Source organism: Amphiprion ocellaris, chromosome 12 (genome assembly GCF_022539595.1).
Source record: "Amphiprion ocellaris isolate individual 3 ecotype Okinawa chromosome 12, ASM2253959v1, whole genome shotgun sequence".
NCBI classification, from domain to species: Eukaryota; Metazoa; Chordata; class Actinopteri; family Pomacentridae; genus Amphiprion; species Amphiprion ocellaris.
This window is the reverse complement of record NC_072777.1, coordinates 9,568,694-9,585,023: the sequence shown is the minus strand read 5'-3', so window position 1 is coordinate 9,585,023 and position 16,330 is coordinate 9,568,694.

Below are 16,330 nucleotides of genomic sequence, written 5' to 3'. Positions count from 1 at the left end.
TCAGTAATGGAAACAACAATGATCACAAAGTTGAAGTAAAGTTAAAACATTTGTCCTGGGCCCGTCGATTCTACATTCATTGACAATATTCAGATTGTTTAAAAGAAGCAACAATAATGTATGTATTTGTTTTGTAACATTTATTCAGTTCAGTTTTATTTATTTTTTTATTTAGTGCCAAAACACAAAAATATATTATCTCAAAGCACTTCACATAGTGAGGTGAAGACCTTTAGAAATTATACAGCGAAACCCAACAAATCCAAATGATTCTGTCTGAGCAGCTCTTTTGAGACAATAGGAGAACCAGAACTCTTGGACCTTCAGTAGAATGGGGTCAGGGAAGGCAGACATCAGACTCGACTGGTTAGGGTAAGGGGAGAAATATTCTGTTTGTAAGATTTAGCCATAAGAAAAATCCCTGAATGTGGTCTATTATCAACACAGTCTTACATGTAACTGGCTCTTGTCATTTAAAGGCTTTTCATTTACTTAAGTGCCTTCCACAACCTCTTCACCTCATAAAAATGTTTTAATTCAATGTAATGGTGTCAGGTCTAAAAAATTGTCGTCATGTAGTTTTATTGTTCCTGCCAAATGTCAATTCTTCATTATGCACAATGAAGGTAAGTTTTTGAATTTGAAAGCACGAACCTGAACAATGCACTTCAGTGATGTGAATATATGTTTGCATCAGTAATTTGTGCATAATTTGAAACTTTAGTTTTAAATCAAATCACTTTAGTTTTTGCATGACAGCAAACCAGTTTTTGGGAGGTTTGCAAAAATTTCGAGTATTTTGTCAAGTTTCTTTAAATGACTTTCTCACATGCGTTCCAAAATGTGGATTTATTGTTTTACATATGTTGATGTCATAAACATTACATTAACATCAACATTAATTAGAAAATATTTTATTAAAACAAAAATGACAGATAAAATATAAAAAGAACAACAAATCAACAGCAGTATCTATGTGTGGGCTCAGCAGAGATGATGGTTTTACTTACAGCGTAGTGTTGCTGCCATCATGTGTCTGAAGGGAGGTTCTGCACACAGAAATCTGGAGACAACAAAAGAAGGAGCAGCATCACTGTGAAGATGATTTTAGCTCCCAGCAGGTCAAATGTTACAGTTGGTATCCTTTCTGTAAAGTTATTAATGTGTTACCTCATACTGTGATTTTAGTGACCTGTCATAATTTCCTTGTAACATATTACCAATCTATCAATAAAGATTGATTGATCTGTCTTTTTTTCCACTTTTTCTTCTTCAGTCCAATTTTTGAAGTTATGTCTCTCTGTCATAGTTACCATAAGGACTTCCACACAGCTCCAGTCACATTTTCACATTCACACATACAAGAATGCTTGAAAAAAGTTCTTGGTCTCACCCAGACACATGGTGTGTAACTCCTATTTTGGGGCATAACTGTGTACTATAAAGCCTTATATCACTGTCCACAAAACTCAAATGTTTGTAGCAATCAAAGAAAAAAAGAGAGAAAAGCTTTGAGCTGATGTGATGTTGCTCCAGGACAATCCACAATGATCTCACACTGATCTGAGTTGCTGCACTGCTGTAACTGAGTGGAGACTAGAAGCGTCTCTGTACACAGCTGCTGAGCTTGACTTGCATGTGAGGCATTTAGGGAACATCATTAAATTGTAGCGTCTGTCAATAAGCAGAAGTTGTGTAGAGTTGTGTGTAACTAAATGATTCAGTGTGTTTGGCTACTACAGGCAGATGAACATCAGAAGAGCTAACAGGAATGTGGTCCCTGTTTCACATTGACCTTGCCGTATTGCAGATTGTTCAGCTAAAATAAAAGCCATGATTACATCCAGAACCGTGCACAAGCTTGGATCAAATGTTGCAGCATGGGCCTGAAAAGGGGGAAAGATGCAAAAGAAGTCAATCAAAGTAAAGCAAGCTCCAAACGCCCTCTCATAACTCTGTTGTCTCAAGTGTTTTCAGGAGTCTGGCGTCCTTTTGCCTGCTTCCTATCCCTTTCTAACTGACTTTATTAATTTAACAATTAATAAAATATAATTTTGCATAACTTATGATAAACTTATGTTTGTTGTCATCTTACAGTGACAGAATTCTGGCCATTTGTGAGTTAGACGTTCCACTGTGTTCTGGCTTTGATGGTGAAAACATTTGGAAGTAGCAGAGCCTTGTTAAGAAAGTAGCATCTTTAATTACTTTAAACCATTTCTTTAAGTTTATTAGCTGGTAAAAATATATCTTGTTAATCTGGAATTTTTAAAAAAAAAAATTTAAATGTTACATTCCCGTTCTATTAACTTGTAGTATCTTATTCAATTTTTCTTTTGCATGGCTTTTGCCTGTGACAAAAAATAAATCAAATATCGTCACAAGTCACATCCGCTGTTGCAGCCAATCAGAGGCCGAGTTTCTCGTTGCATGCACTGAGCACATACTTTTGATTACCAGCAGAGTGCCAGACAGCAGGAAGGAGAGGCTTCTGGTTTGGACTGGTCTTGGTTGAGAAATTACTTAAGAAATGGTGAACATTTTAACATTTTTAATAGTAGGCCACAACATATCTAATGTTAGCTATTTTATCCTCCACCTCCCTGTCATCCCAACTCTCACACAACCGGTCGAGGCAGATGGCCACTTTCCCTGAGCCTGCCTCTGTCTGAGTTTTTCCCCCTCCGTTTTCGAGCCTTTTTTGTTTGTTTCTGTCCCACTGTCACTCATAAGGAATCGAAAGGTAACTTTGGATTGTTGAGTTTTCTGTTTTCTCTTTATAATTCGTAATCTTACTATGCTAAATGTTGTGAGATGACATATTTTGTGAATCTGCCCTATATAAAATAAAATTGAATTTTCTTCCAGTCATCCAGGTCGTGGTAATCCTAACAGCTTTAGTGGAAGGCCTCTGGACTTCTTTTTTGGCCCTTGAAGATGTTGTACCTCATTCAAGAGGTTTCTTCATTTCTAGCAGACTGATGGAGAGTCTAAAGTATTTATTCTCACCCAAACTTACATGGCACACAGCCCTGTAACCACTTAAGACTCGCATGACTCAAGGTGGTATCGGTGGTGAAGCTGCCAAGAGAGCGATCTCAGGACAGTATTATACACATGTGATAAATGGTGTTGTAGGTCCTCTTCTCTGTTTAGAGATGGCTGTTTGAATTCAATGTACAGGGGATCCTCAGTTTACGATGTCCTCGACCTGTGGTGTTTCACTGTTACGTCAGAACTGGTTACGGATCAATATGTCGTCACGTGGCGCTATAAGACGGCTTCGTTAACATTTGCTGGTTGTATGCCACCTTGGATTATGCTACATTGGCTAAAATGCTAAAAAATGCTTGGCTAGTTTTTCGTGCAACATGTCACCATCTCCAAGAAAAGTAATTATAAAGTCAAGAGGCTGTAATATGGAGCACAATAAGCCAGCCAAGCACAGGAAAACAGGAAGGGAAGAAATCTGAGTCTGAGTAGAAGAATGGGCTCCTCTTCCAGGACAGACAGATTAGAAACCTGTCACCCAGGGCAATGCTGTGGCTCACTGATACGTGTTTATTTGTTTTTGGACTGTATTGCACAGAGGAATAGCCTGTGGATACACAAACAATGATTGTTAATACAATGCATTTATTGTTGCTTTTACTGGGATTTGATGTTTCGGGAAAAAAAATACAGAATATCAACAGACTTATGTTTGAAACATTCCAGATGAGATTTTGTTTTTGTCTGTGACCTCCATGTGTATCTGCTAATCCGCTGGTGTTTTGGATGTGCTTTTATCTGTTCCACTGAATAATATTAGTCAACCGATGTGTTTTTCAATGGCCGATGCAGACAGAGAGTTGGATGGCCGATGGCAAATATATAATATTTATAGAGCTGATATCATGCTGTTGTTTTTTTTTTGTATTTGATAAAATACAAAAATGTAGTAATAATAATAATAGCAAAGAGACATTAAATTGCTGAACCTAAACAAACATTTATTTAATGTAACTGTGTTTTAAGCTGACAGCAGCTACACTTGTTATGGAAATGAATGCAAGTGAAGGAGACTGAATCATGGCCACAACAGCAAGAAAAAAAATAAATCACCTGTCCCTGCTGTCACATAGAAGCTTCATCAGTCATCTGAGACAAACCTGTTAGTCTGAGTCAACTACTTTTATTTACAGAAGTGTTTCATCTAATATGTCTGTCCTGCAGAGGACAAAGGATTCACATACTAAGTAATGAGCATAATATGGATGTGAAAACACACGCACATCGTGGTACATCTTGATGTCAGACAGCCCATCCCTCTCTGTAGGTCAAACTAACCTTTAGATGAAATACAGTAGTGTATTTTTGCTGGGTATGATCAAATATATGTACACACACATGCACACACTGGGATAAATGCATGAACACTTAAAGTGATTAGTGGTGTTAAACCAAAGGATCATATTTCAAATATCACTTTAAGTGTGTTTTTGTCCATTAAAGCAATGCAGACTTAAAAAAAAATGTATTTATATGTCACGAAAACAAAGTGCTACGAAACCAACTATGTAATAAAGTAAAAGAATCAAATAATTGAAACAGTTACAGCAAATCTTCTTCAGTTAAGAAATTCTACAGAATTAGATACAAGAAGATATTTCAAATAAGATACTGGGTTTGCCCGTTCTACATCCTCAGGCTGGTGGACCTGGACAACAGCACACAGGCTCTTTCACCTTTAGCAAAAAGTCGAGATTTTGGAATCAGTAGTAAGGGCCCTGGTAGCTCAACTGGTTGAGTGGGAGACCATGGGTTCAAATCCAGCCCATGGATTTGCTGCAGGTCCTTCCCCCATTCTTCTCCCAGCGTTTCCTGTCTCTCTCTCTCTCCACTGTCCTGTGTAGTAAAACCTAAAAGGCCAAAAAAAAGATTCTTAAGCAGTGATCAACCTCTTAAGGAGTTAGAAGGTCACAGATAAAGACAGAGGCCTAATCGTGCAAGAGCTGGCAAAATGAGATCGAACAGTTTTAAATCAATTCTTGAAGTCACAGGTAACCACTGAAGGGCAGCAATGACTGGTGAAATGCCATTCCTTCTCATAGAAAGTCTTTAAAGCTTGACAGCTGCATTTTGTGTATTGCCAGGCTCCCACTACAGGAGTTTTAAAATTCTCAAGCTCGAAACGCATCGCAACATAACCAGCATGCAATGAGATGTGTTTCACACAGACAATGAATGTAATGCAAGAAATTTTGATCCTGTGGATATGTACCTGTGTGTCCACAGGGGCGTTTTTCTCACATGGAAACGCAGCACGTCTGAATATCACCAGCTTGGTGGGGGTGCACCAGTGGGCCACTAGGTGGTCACATGACAGCCCTTCAGACCTTCAATCCAGTAGAAGCACCGGACCAACATGGCAGTTCGGTCACAAAATTTCTTTTAATCCAAAAACAATTCAGCAAAAAATGTTTCTGAAAGCGTTTGAGTCAAGAAATAACCTGTGAATCTGCTGAATTTGTCCTTGTTTTAGTTCAACAATGGCGAGTTTAGATTTATTCTGAAAATTTTGTGAAGTGTCAGACCTCCGCTCCCTGCGCCTCACTTGCATAAAGACGAAGTCAAGTCTACTTTACACAAATGAGCTGCAGGCAGCTCTGGGGTGACATGCTGCAACATAGCTCAAAACACAGTGCAACGCAACCAGAATGCAACAGTGTTAAATGGTCTAGCTGGGAAATCCCTGCTTTAATTACCTGGGTGAGGAAGTGACAGCTGAAATGAACTATTGCCCTGTGAAGTTGGACTCGAGCTACAATAGGGCTGTACCTGCACTACCTAGTTTGGATAGAATGGATAGGATAGTTTGGGGGTTCATCATGTCACACACTGTTGACAGGTCCAGCAGAATGAGAGTTGATGATATGTCAATGCATCTTTTTAGAATGGGTGCCCTTGAGCCAGCTGAAGTGGTTCTGATTAGGATCTTTCTTCCTTGGAGGTTTTCTGGACATGTCCAACTCAGAGACTCATCTGGCCTGGGAATACCTTGGGATTTGCTATAAACCAACCCCGATGGATGGATGGATGGATGGATTATGTCAAAGACCGCCAACAGGTTCTATGAAATTAGAACTGATGATGTGGCATCATCCTTTTAGTGGGAATGGTGGCTCTTGAATACAGATGAATTCAAATCAAGCAGATGAAATTCTTGGATTTCAATAAAAATTGCATATTCTAAAACTTTGGATGGTAAAATTGGCCAGTACCTGAGATTTGTTAAGGACTGACTTTGTCAACCACATGGACCCAAAGCCAGAGAAGCATTTATTATGTACGTCATCGCTGGCATGACTGTGGGTGAGATGACTTAAATCTTGGAGAAGGATCCACAAGACACATGATGGGATGACTTGTGAGGGTTAACCAAGTGATGCAGCGATAGCAGTGTCTTTGTTAGTGATGAGTAATTCTGATTTAGACACTCATTGTTTGTTCATTTGTGAGGTTTAAGTACGGAACTCAATATGTTTTTCCAGCCTACTTTATTTGCAGTAAGTCTACTGGCTCTCATTCAACCCTCTGTGGTGAACAATATAAACATTGGCTGATCAGTCCCCTTTCCTTTGCCAAGTTTGGCTGTTAGCCTCTTTAAAGTCAACAGATTAATGGGCTTTGGCATATCAAATAACTCCAACTAAACACCACAGACAGGTGCTGCCATCCTGTAATGACTGTAGGGTGCCAAGACACAAAAGGAGAGAGCAAGATAAGACAGTCTGCTTTGATCAAGTGTGTAAAGTGGGGGCAGCTGCTACACATCAGGACGGCCAAAATATTTCACAATCTACCTGAAGTTTATTTCTTCCCTGAAGCAACCCTTAAAGGAAAAAAATGTGGAAAGTCCACTTAATGTATTTTTTTCTGTGAGGAGGGTGAGAAGATTGATATAATTCAATGTCTGTGTGTAAAACCACTAATTAACAAGTTGTATCCTGTACTCAAAAAACAACACTTTGTGGTTTTAGGGGGGAGTAAAGTGTTGGAACGATTTCTTGGCTGCATATTAGTATCAGTTGGCCAATAGAGGGTGTATGTGTGCTGCCACACCATCCTCAATTACTGCAAACTTAATGAGCTAAGTGAACACTTGAAATGAGCAAGTTAATTTGTTATAGTGCCATGCCAATCGCTTCTGAGTGCAAACATGTGATCTGGAGAATGCTAAATAAAGCTGATCATGCATTTAGCTCACATCTAACAGTGTGTGGATTTAAAAAAAACTTCATCCAAGATGATCAAAACTGTGTTTTCAGGCCAAGCTGTATGAGAATTAAGATCATTAATGGATCTTTCTCGCTGGCTATGGTCCAGTTTTTGTTTTCTACCTATCCTCATCACTTCACTGATTTGGAGTTCTTGTACAAATGGAGAGCACTGTTAGTGTTATTTGCAGTCTGAGGAGGATAAAAGCATATCTGAGAAAAGACAAACCTGTCACTTGAAATTAGAGTATGTTTATATAGCACTAATTTGCAACAGCAAATACTAATTGAGGAAACATAATGCAGCACAGATTGCTTCTCTGCTAGCATAATGAAGAAATGATGCTAATTGATATATCCGGCCCAAAAGTTGTAAGAGCGTTGATAATGAGTATCAGAAAAATGTTCACTGGCAACATATGCATGCTTATTTTCTCACAAAGTATCAGCTGTCTAAGATCCCATATGGTGAAGATCCATTGTTATTATGTTTTGCATGTCTTAAAAAGGAATAAAAGGGGTATAAAAAGAGGTATAATATAAATCCTGCCAGAATATGACAATGCTTACATCTGCCATTTCTCGAGCCCTTTCAACAGAGTTGCCTGAGATGTTTAAAGAATAACATCCGCTTGTAATGATTAGAAAACTTTTTCCTGTTCAAGCACAAGATGCACATAGTTAAGGTTATAGAAAGATTGTGGTCTTGGTTTTATATACAAAATGTCTACAGTGACGTCTATCATTTAAAAATTCCGTGATTATAAACATTTAACTAAAACCACAATCTTCCACTCATTACCCCTAAACCTAACAAAGGCATCAGTCTGGATATGAGCCACTCGAGCAAATATAGAGTCCTGCTTTGTCTGCCCACCATCCACCTCCCTGCATGTCGTGTGCTAGATGTAGAAATATAGTGCTTCATTCACTCAAAAAGCACACCTGTGAACATAATTCAGGCCATAAAGTATAACTGGAAGAACAGTTTCTAAGAGACAGATCTGATATGAAACTGCAAAGAATTATTTTTCATTCAACCTTATAAGCTCTGACTGTGTTGGCCTTTTTGAAAATGTGGTTTAGTTACTTCAGAGTCATTTTTCATGTGTGTCTTCTTAATTTTGTTCTCCACCTGTAGCTGTCCTTCTGCTTTGCAGAGCATGACCAGAATGTCAAGTTTTGTAAACCCCTGGCTGAAATAAACACACAGGATTGTGTTCTGGTGACACTGTTGCACAGACTCTGATTACAATTCTACACACGTTCGTCATTGATTATCTATCCATATAGCCAAGCTATGGTATTATGTGTGGATTCAATACAACAAAGGATGTCTAGACCCTTTCACTTGTAAAGTTTAGTGACGCAAACAGCACATGCATACTAATAAGAGATATTTGCTTTGGAGTTAAGATGAATACAAAGAAAAATAGTCTCAAGCCTAAACAACTGCATCACTTTTCTAAGATAATTTATTCAGGGAAATCTTTTCTGTAATGATAATTTTGACAAATTTTAGTTATTTCCTTAATGCTCCTGTCATGATACTGGCTGTTCCCCTCTCTCATTCCTTGTGTTTCTGCTTTTTTGTCCTTAGCTTGAATCTCTTATTGGTCCTCTCTCCTTCTGTGGGTGCTTTTGTCTGGATGTGCTGCTCTGTTCCCATTCTGCTGCCAGCTGCTTTTGGGTTTGCTAATTTTTACTGCCTAATCAGAGAGGCAGATCCTCTAACCAGCCTGTAGCAGAGACATTCATTAAGTTAAAGAGTCTCTTTTACATCTGCTCTCATTCTGGGCCGACCAGATCCTAATCTCCAGTTTGTTGTTGAAGTTTATGCCTCAGATACTAGAGTGAAGGCAGTCTTTTGTCAGAGCCCTTCTAGATCAAAAGTTCCATTGCTGCGCCTTCTTCTCCTGCCGTCTGTCCCCAACAGAAAGCAACTATGATATTGGAAAGAAAAAACTTCTTGCTGTAAATCTTGCCTTAGAGGATTGCTGACACTGCAGTGTGCAAAGGAAGCATCTTTGGTTTGAACATGCCTCAAAAATCTAGAATACATTCTAACACCTGAACTCCAGTCAAGCACGGTTGGCGTTATTTTTTCTTAGATTTAACTTCTCTCTCACCTATCGATCCAATTCCATAAAAATAAACCTGATGCTCTGTCACGCCACCACATCTCTGTCTGAAGAGCTCAGTTTGGACATGATTCTCCCTCTAAGCTTTGTTGTAATAGCTGTCATCTGGGAGATTGAGTCAGTGGTGAAGGATACTCAGCGTACTTTGATCCAAGTAGTGGTCCTCCTTACTGTCTGGGTCAGATTATAGCCATTCCCAGATTCTCCAGTGGGTGCACACCTCCTGATATGCCTCCCACACTGTCACTCCTCAAAATATACTTTTATTGGCCCACCATGGATGCTGTTCCTTGTGAACTTGAGGAAGGTCCTCTTGTCATTCACCTGTTGGTTTAATACGCACCCTACATGCTCCAAGTGGTAAATACAGACCTGCAGTGACACCCTGGACTGACTGGTCTGCCTCTATCACAAAATAATAACCATTCTCAAAATTGCTGATTAGTTCTTCAAAGCAGTTCACTTTGTGGTTCTTCCCAAATCATCCACAGACTGTGAAATGGCTAAGTGGCTTGTTCTCTGTGTCTTCTGCTTCCATGGCATCGCTCTGGACACCACCTAACCCAGGGCCCCATAATTTATCTCTCAAGTCTGGAAGTGTTCTGTCTTGCTGTTGGCGCCAATGAAAGACTTTTTCTTTGGCTGTCCTCCACAAACCAATGGCCAGACAGAGCAAATTAACCAGGACCTTGATGCTGCACCCTGGTGTTTCCAGCTTGCTTGGACAGTGAGAGCCCACAGTTCGCTGACCATGCTATCACAGGATTGTGTGCTTTTTTGAGTCTCCTTTGGGTTATCAGTCATCTCTGTTTCCCTCCAAAGAAAGGAGGGACACTTGCTCTGCCCTGCTTTGTTCCACCAACCTAAACCAGAACACCTGACCACAACTCCAGGCTAAAAAAACAGGTCCAAAAGATTCAGAAAATATCCCCATACGAAATGAAAACCTGAAAACTGTTGCCTCATTTAATTGGACCATTTGCAGTAGAACAAATACAACAAATCAATTATCTTGCTGACATTGCCCAGTAGCATGAATATCCATCATATATTCCCTGTGTCTCTTGAAACCACTCCTTTTCAGCCCTCCTTCTGCTTCCCCTCCAGCTGCTGAGATCATCAATGATTACCTTGATCAGCGATTCCCAGCTCATCAAGGAGTTTCACTGGGCTCATCCAGACGAGCCCAGCAGGTTGCTCTGCGGCTTTCGTTCAGGAAGGATACTGTCTTGGTCTCAGCTTTGCTTCATCCTCATTCGTAGTGTTTCTGCTGTTTGGCCTCTGCCTCCATTTGTGTGTGTTGTGGACTTAGTGCTTTGTTCCTCTCCTGCTGTCAATTTACCAGCACACCTGTTAAGTTCATGCAGTGTTTATACCACAGTTCTACACTCGTTCAGCATGCCAGTGTGATTCACTGCCAGACTCGTGTTCTCTGCCTGCCGGTTTCACGTAAGACCTCTTCGATTGACTCAACAGCCAGTGGATTCGCCTCAATCCCCAGCCATGCTACTCTCTGGTCAGAATCCACTCTGTTCTCTCTGATAACCGAAGTCAACCAGCCACTCTCCTGCCATGCTTACTACCCAGTCTGCCTCTCTCTACTAGGAAACTCTATTCTTGGCTTGCTACCACACAGTTCTATGTGGCAAATAAAAATGTTCTGGAGTGCTGCCTACTGTGTCCGAGTTCTGCTTTTCCTCCCAGAAATGACATTGCTCATAAAAGCTTGACCATCTTGAGAGCTGATTCTCCTGAGAGGCAAATATAAATGTAAATGTGGGTGTTTTGTGTCTGATTTGTATAGGAAATTACACAATGTGTCCTCCACTGTCAACTTAAAGATTTCCCATCAATCTATTGAAAGGAGAGGAGTATTGTAAATGTTATCTCCAGCTCCACGAGGGGAAAAATGTATGTTATGGGGCTCGTTTTCTTCAGAGACAATGCAAAGTGACTGCAGTTGGAGCTCTTATACAGTTTGGGTGGGATGAAAGCTCTGCTATTTAAATTGTAGCATAGCAATCATAGCATTTACAAATGTCAAACAGCTTTATTAGAAACTATTCTTTAATATTTTTTTTTTAAAAAGTTAAAGTTGCAAGTCTGTTGACATCAACTGAAGGACAGATGTTGCCTATGAGTCCCAAGGTGCATTTAGTTAGTACCTATCTAATCAAATATCAAATCTGCAACTTAAACTCAAGCACTTTTAGATTGTAGATATATTTGGGATTTACTCAACAGCTATGAAGCAGAGTTTGGCAATGTGACAACACTGATTCACACCTCAGACTGGCATCTCTTCTAAGACAACAGTGTCTACGGCTCATAACAAACTGAAAAAAAACATAGTTTCTGTGAAAAAGTAACAAGTTTTATTCATCTGATAAGTAAATGACTGTTTTCTACACACAAAAGTTAATCATGGAGTTCCACAGGGATCTGTGGTAGGACCGATTAGTTATTTTTGACAAGAATATGTCCTTCAAAGGTCTCATATGGTGAAAGTCCTATTTTATTGTTTCGCTTGTCTAAATAACTTAAAATTTGTACAATAAATGCTGTGAAAATATGAAGATGCTTTCTTCAACCATGCCACAAGTCTCCCAAAAGTAGATGGCCTCCCAGCTTTACTAGCTCATCATAATTAATTCATTTTTTACATAGAAACTGAGAATTCAGTAGCCACAGGTTTTGCTGTTTCTGTTGTCTGTCAATTAATATAAAACAATGACAAAAGTCAGCACATTAAGACAACATTTTAACCAACAGTCACTTCAGAGCCATTTCTAAGCACTGCTAAAATAAAGATTTTATAACCGCAACATCGTGTGACAGACTCAGCATACACGAGTTTAAAATGACTCTGCTGTTAATTCAGCAATATTTCTATGTAGATAGAAATATAGAAAGTCGTGGTCTCACACACTCATTTACACATGTGTTGACTGCCAGGTGGTCAAATGTTTTGGTCTGTACAGACAGAGAGAGTTTTCTTCCTGAAGGGGGCGTAAACAGTGACAGCTAACAAAGCTACAGAGACCGAAACAGCCCATTTAAAACAGAACTAAAACCGGGGATTATGCATTCATGGTGAAATGAATATTTTTGCATCATTTTAAGCTGAAAAAATTGAAAAGACACACTCTGAGGACATCTGAGACTTTTATTAATTTGCTGAAAAGGTTCACAAAATGGGACATTTAATGTACACATAAAACAAATTTATAGTATGGCCTTCTTTTATCTGGAAAATACTGTCAAATTTAGAAGCATCCTGATCCCCCTCCTCCCCTCTGCTTGTTGTTTTGATCAATATAAAAATACCTACATTTTAAAACATATTCATTTGCTTATTAAATAATAATCATTTATTCATTGTGGCCGGAGGGAAAGTAAACATGCCGTCTATTGACTGGTCACCACTGGACAGACAGTTAATCAATGCAGTAATGCACACAGATAGATGTGGACTAATAAATGTGAAGACTTTCTGTATACTAATGCAATATGCTTTGTATGTGTGAAAATGAAATTCACAGTTACAGAAAGATAATATGTCTGTTCTGTCCCTTCAGATGTATTCCAGTCTCCAAGGTGATGATGAATTGTACTGCTTTGCTCATACTTTCTGAACTATTCTGTAATTTCTCTGTCAGAATAGACAATGTGAGCTGTTGCCACATAATCATCTGATTAGGGTTTTTCTTGTCTCTGTGCTCATCACAGTTCTCCATTTGATATCATTAGTGTTCCGTTTCATCATACCAGGAAATCTTTCCTGTACGATTCCGTGTGAGGTTGGCGCAGGCTTTTTTTTCTCCAAGACGTGGTCAATTAAATCCACTTTGCGTCAATGTCACATCACCAGATGATCAATGAGCTTCTCCCACACAGCATCAAGCCTGTGTAGGGCAAAGAGAGTGTATAGTGCAGGTAACATTAATCTACACTGCTTCATTAGCGTTATTTCTGTGAGGTGACCTGAGCATGCACGCTATTACAGTTCTGTCTCCGAGGCATCTGATGCTTCTTAATCTGATAAACAGAGAATCCAAACAAAGTGGGTCATACAGCAGCCTAAGGTGCACCTTCACACCCACACTGGTGACCAACTATAAATACAAACCTGCAGTGACATTTAATCTGGGTAATGCACTACTGTGCACACACACTGAGGTAGGAGTGTAACAATCAAACTGAAGGTTAGATACTAGTCAGTTTTGACATCATTTAAAGTAGATGTAATCAGTATTTTTACACTGTATCTAATGACAATAAGAAACCAGTACGACAGTGTGAATGAAATGTGTCTCTGATAGGAGTGAACCTACAGAGAATTACCAGCTCAGTCTGCAACTATCTTCAGGCTTATTGACCTTTATAGTAACTTTCAGCCAATTGTTTTAGCTGAGGACCAAAACTTTGCTTGTTTTTCAGTTCAGCAGGTTGCTGTTTTCAGAGAAAAGCTCTAAAAGGTTTCTCTATACTGTCTGCTCAGCTGCAAACAACAGACAGACTCTGTTAGAAGTGAACTGATGAGCACAGTGCAGCATTTAGCATCTAAAGAGACGTATTTCTCAGGAGTTGGAGAGGCAGAAACTAAGCTTAGAGTGAAAATTGAACTTAACATTCATTAGGAAGACACAGAAATGGCTCCAAAACAATGATCATGCTGCGAAATATCTGTAAATAAGCAAGCCTTTGCTTAAAAGTTCTTCCTTAAGGGCCAAAAAAAAAAGTTGTTGCAATTTTACGGGAAGCTGAGCCACATGTGCATGACAATAGTGCCAATGACAATCCACTGAAATATCCCCATGAGAAATATACATAATAATACAGAAGTGGCTTCCTGAGGTGCTGTTGCCACCTCGAGGTTGCCAGGCAACAAACATGAATTCACTGCAGTCTGCCAAGAGACAGCTTCAGTACATAACCCTCCATATGACCACCACTTGGCTGTTTAATACTTTGATTTTGTACTTATTAAATACATGAGAGGTTGAGCCAAGCATCTTGGAGAACTTGCCACAGTTCTTCTGTGAATTTAGGCTGTCTCAGCTGATTTATTTTCTTTTATGTGGCCTGTTGTACTGCTGCAGAATGAATTAGAAACAAATCAGATAGCTGTCTGATAGCACTATGTGATGCTAAGAAAAGAAAACATGAAGTAACCACAACCTGTGCACAGAACTCTATAGTTATTATTTTTAGTCTTGTAGTATCTGCACATCAAGCTGAAAGCAACATAACTGCAGCGTTGTACACTTTAATAAGTAGCCAATTATGTGGGCATTTGTACAGTAACAGCACTGGTGAAAGGGGACATGGAGTTTACTCTGATTCGAATCTGACATCAAGCCACCAGAAGTAATTAGGAAAGCATCAAATAAGCATTGTTCCATGATTAGTTATGTCCACAGTGTCCTGCTTTTAGAGATTATTGAGCAAATGAAACAGTATTTCCATCCTTTATAGGAACCGATAAGTTTAAGGGTGAGAGATATTCTCTTAGAATTCAGAGACCCTCAAGGAACTCTGGGGATATTAAAGAAATCTGCTTGCTTGTGGGGATCCTGGAGGAGAAGGAATTAATACCTTAACGCAGAGAAGATGTTGCTGGAGGAACCTCTCATAACTGTAAAGGGGTTCCTGGAGGATTTTGTGTAGAGTAAGGGATATTTTTAAAAACTTTTTGACATTAAATTTGTAGTTCTTTTGAGCTTCATAGTATATTTGGGCTAAATGGTGTCTTATCTGTCTTTCAGCAGAAAGTCAGACAAGTTCCAAAAAAGACTCTCAACACTAATGCCAGGCTCCTTTTTTGCCAATTGTAAAAATAAAGTCTCCATTTTCTTCAGGAATATCTAAATACTGTCTGATATATTTTGGAGTTGAAGGAATATTCTCAAACACCACAAAACAGTTCTTTGAACGTTTTGTGGTGTTTCTCTGAGATTCTTCAAGAAACCTCAACAGTGGCAATGGTGAGGCAAACCAAAAGGTTCCTTAAGGCTCTTCTACATCTAACAATGTAGCAGTAGCAAAGAATTGAGAAAGTACTACTACAACCACTTGTTGCATTCACTAACAATGTTAACATCACTGACTGTATATAAAAGATTGATGTAGCTTTCAGGCCTGATAAGCAAACCCTTTACAGAAGTGACTTCAACCTGCATTCTTTCAAAAAGCTTCTGGTTACAGAAAGAAGTCTTTATTGAAATCTGTGAGAAAATGCCCTCACTTCCACCTTGATTTGTTACCACAGTCTCCATCACTAGTGTCAAGTTTTCAATACAGCATGGTGTTTATTTTGTACAGGATGATCCAGACAGAGTAAAATAGGTGGAAAGCTGTGGCTACGTTGTGATTGATGAATGCCTCTCTATCAATCAGGACAGAAGCATACAAACTTTAACAAAGTTTCCTTTGAGTTTGAAATAATTAAAGACTCCCTGCAGAGCAAATCTTTTTTTTACCTTCTTAATATGGCAAGAAATAATATTTTTATATGGTGAAAGACGCATCACTAGTAAACTAAGCAGGCAGAGCCATGGCTGACCATTCATCTTGAAAGTTATTCAATGTTAATTTAATTTAATTTAATGTTATTCACTCCACTTGTCAGTGTTTTTAATGTTGTGGCTGATCAGTGTAGTGACAGGAACTAGAGGATTGATTCGAAGCCTTGTCTAAAAAGGCCAGTCCCAATAAACGAAGCATCACTGCCCACTGAAGTGATTTAGTGTTTAGCAGTGGTGTATAAGAATCAGAGGTGCCAACATGATATCATCATCAATGGCTGGAAAACGCCCACTATCGCTGCCTGTACATAAATAATATGTGCATGATTTATTAGTCCTCCCAACGTGCTGCCACGCATTGCTTTTAATAGCAGACTTTTGCACAACAATAACCAGCTGAGGG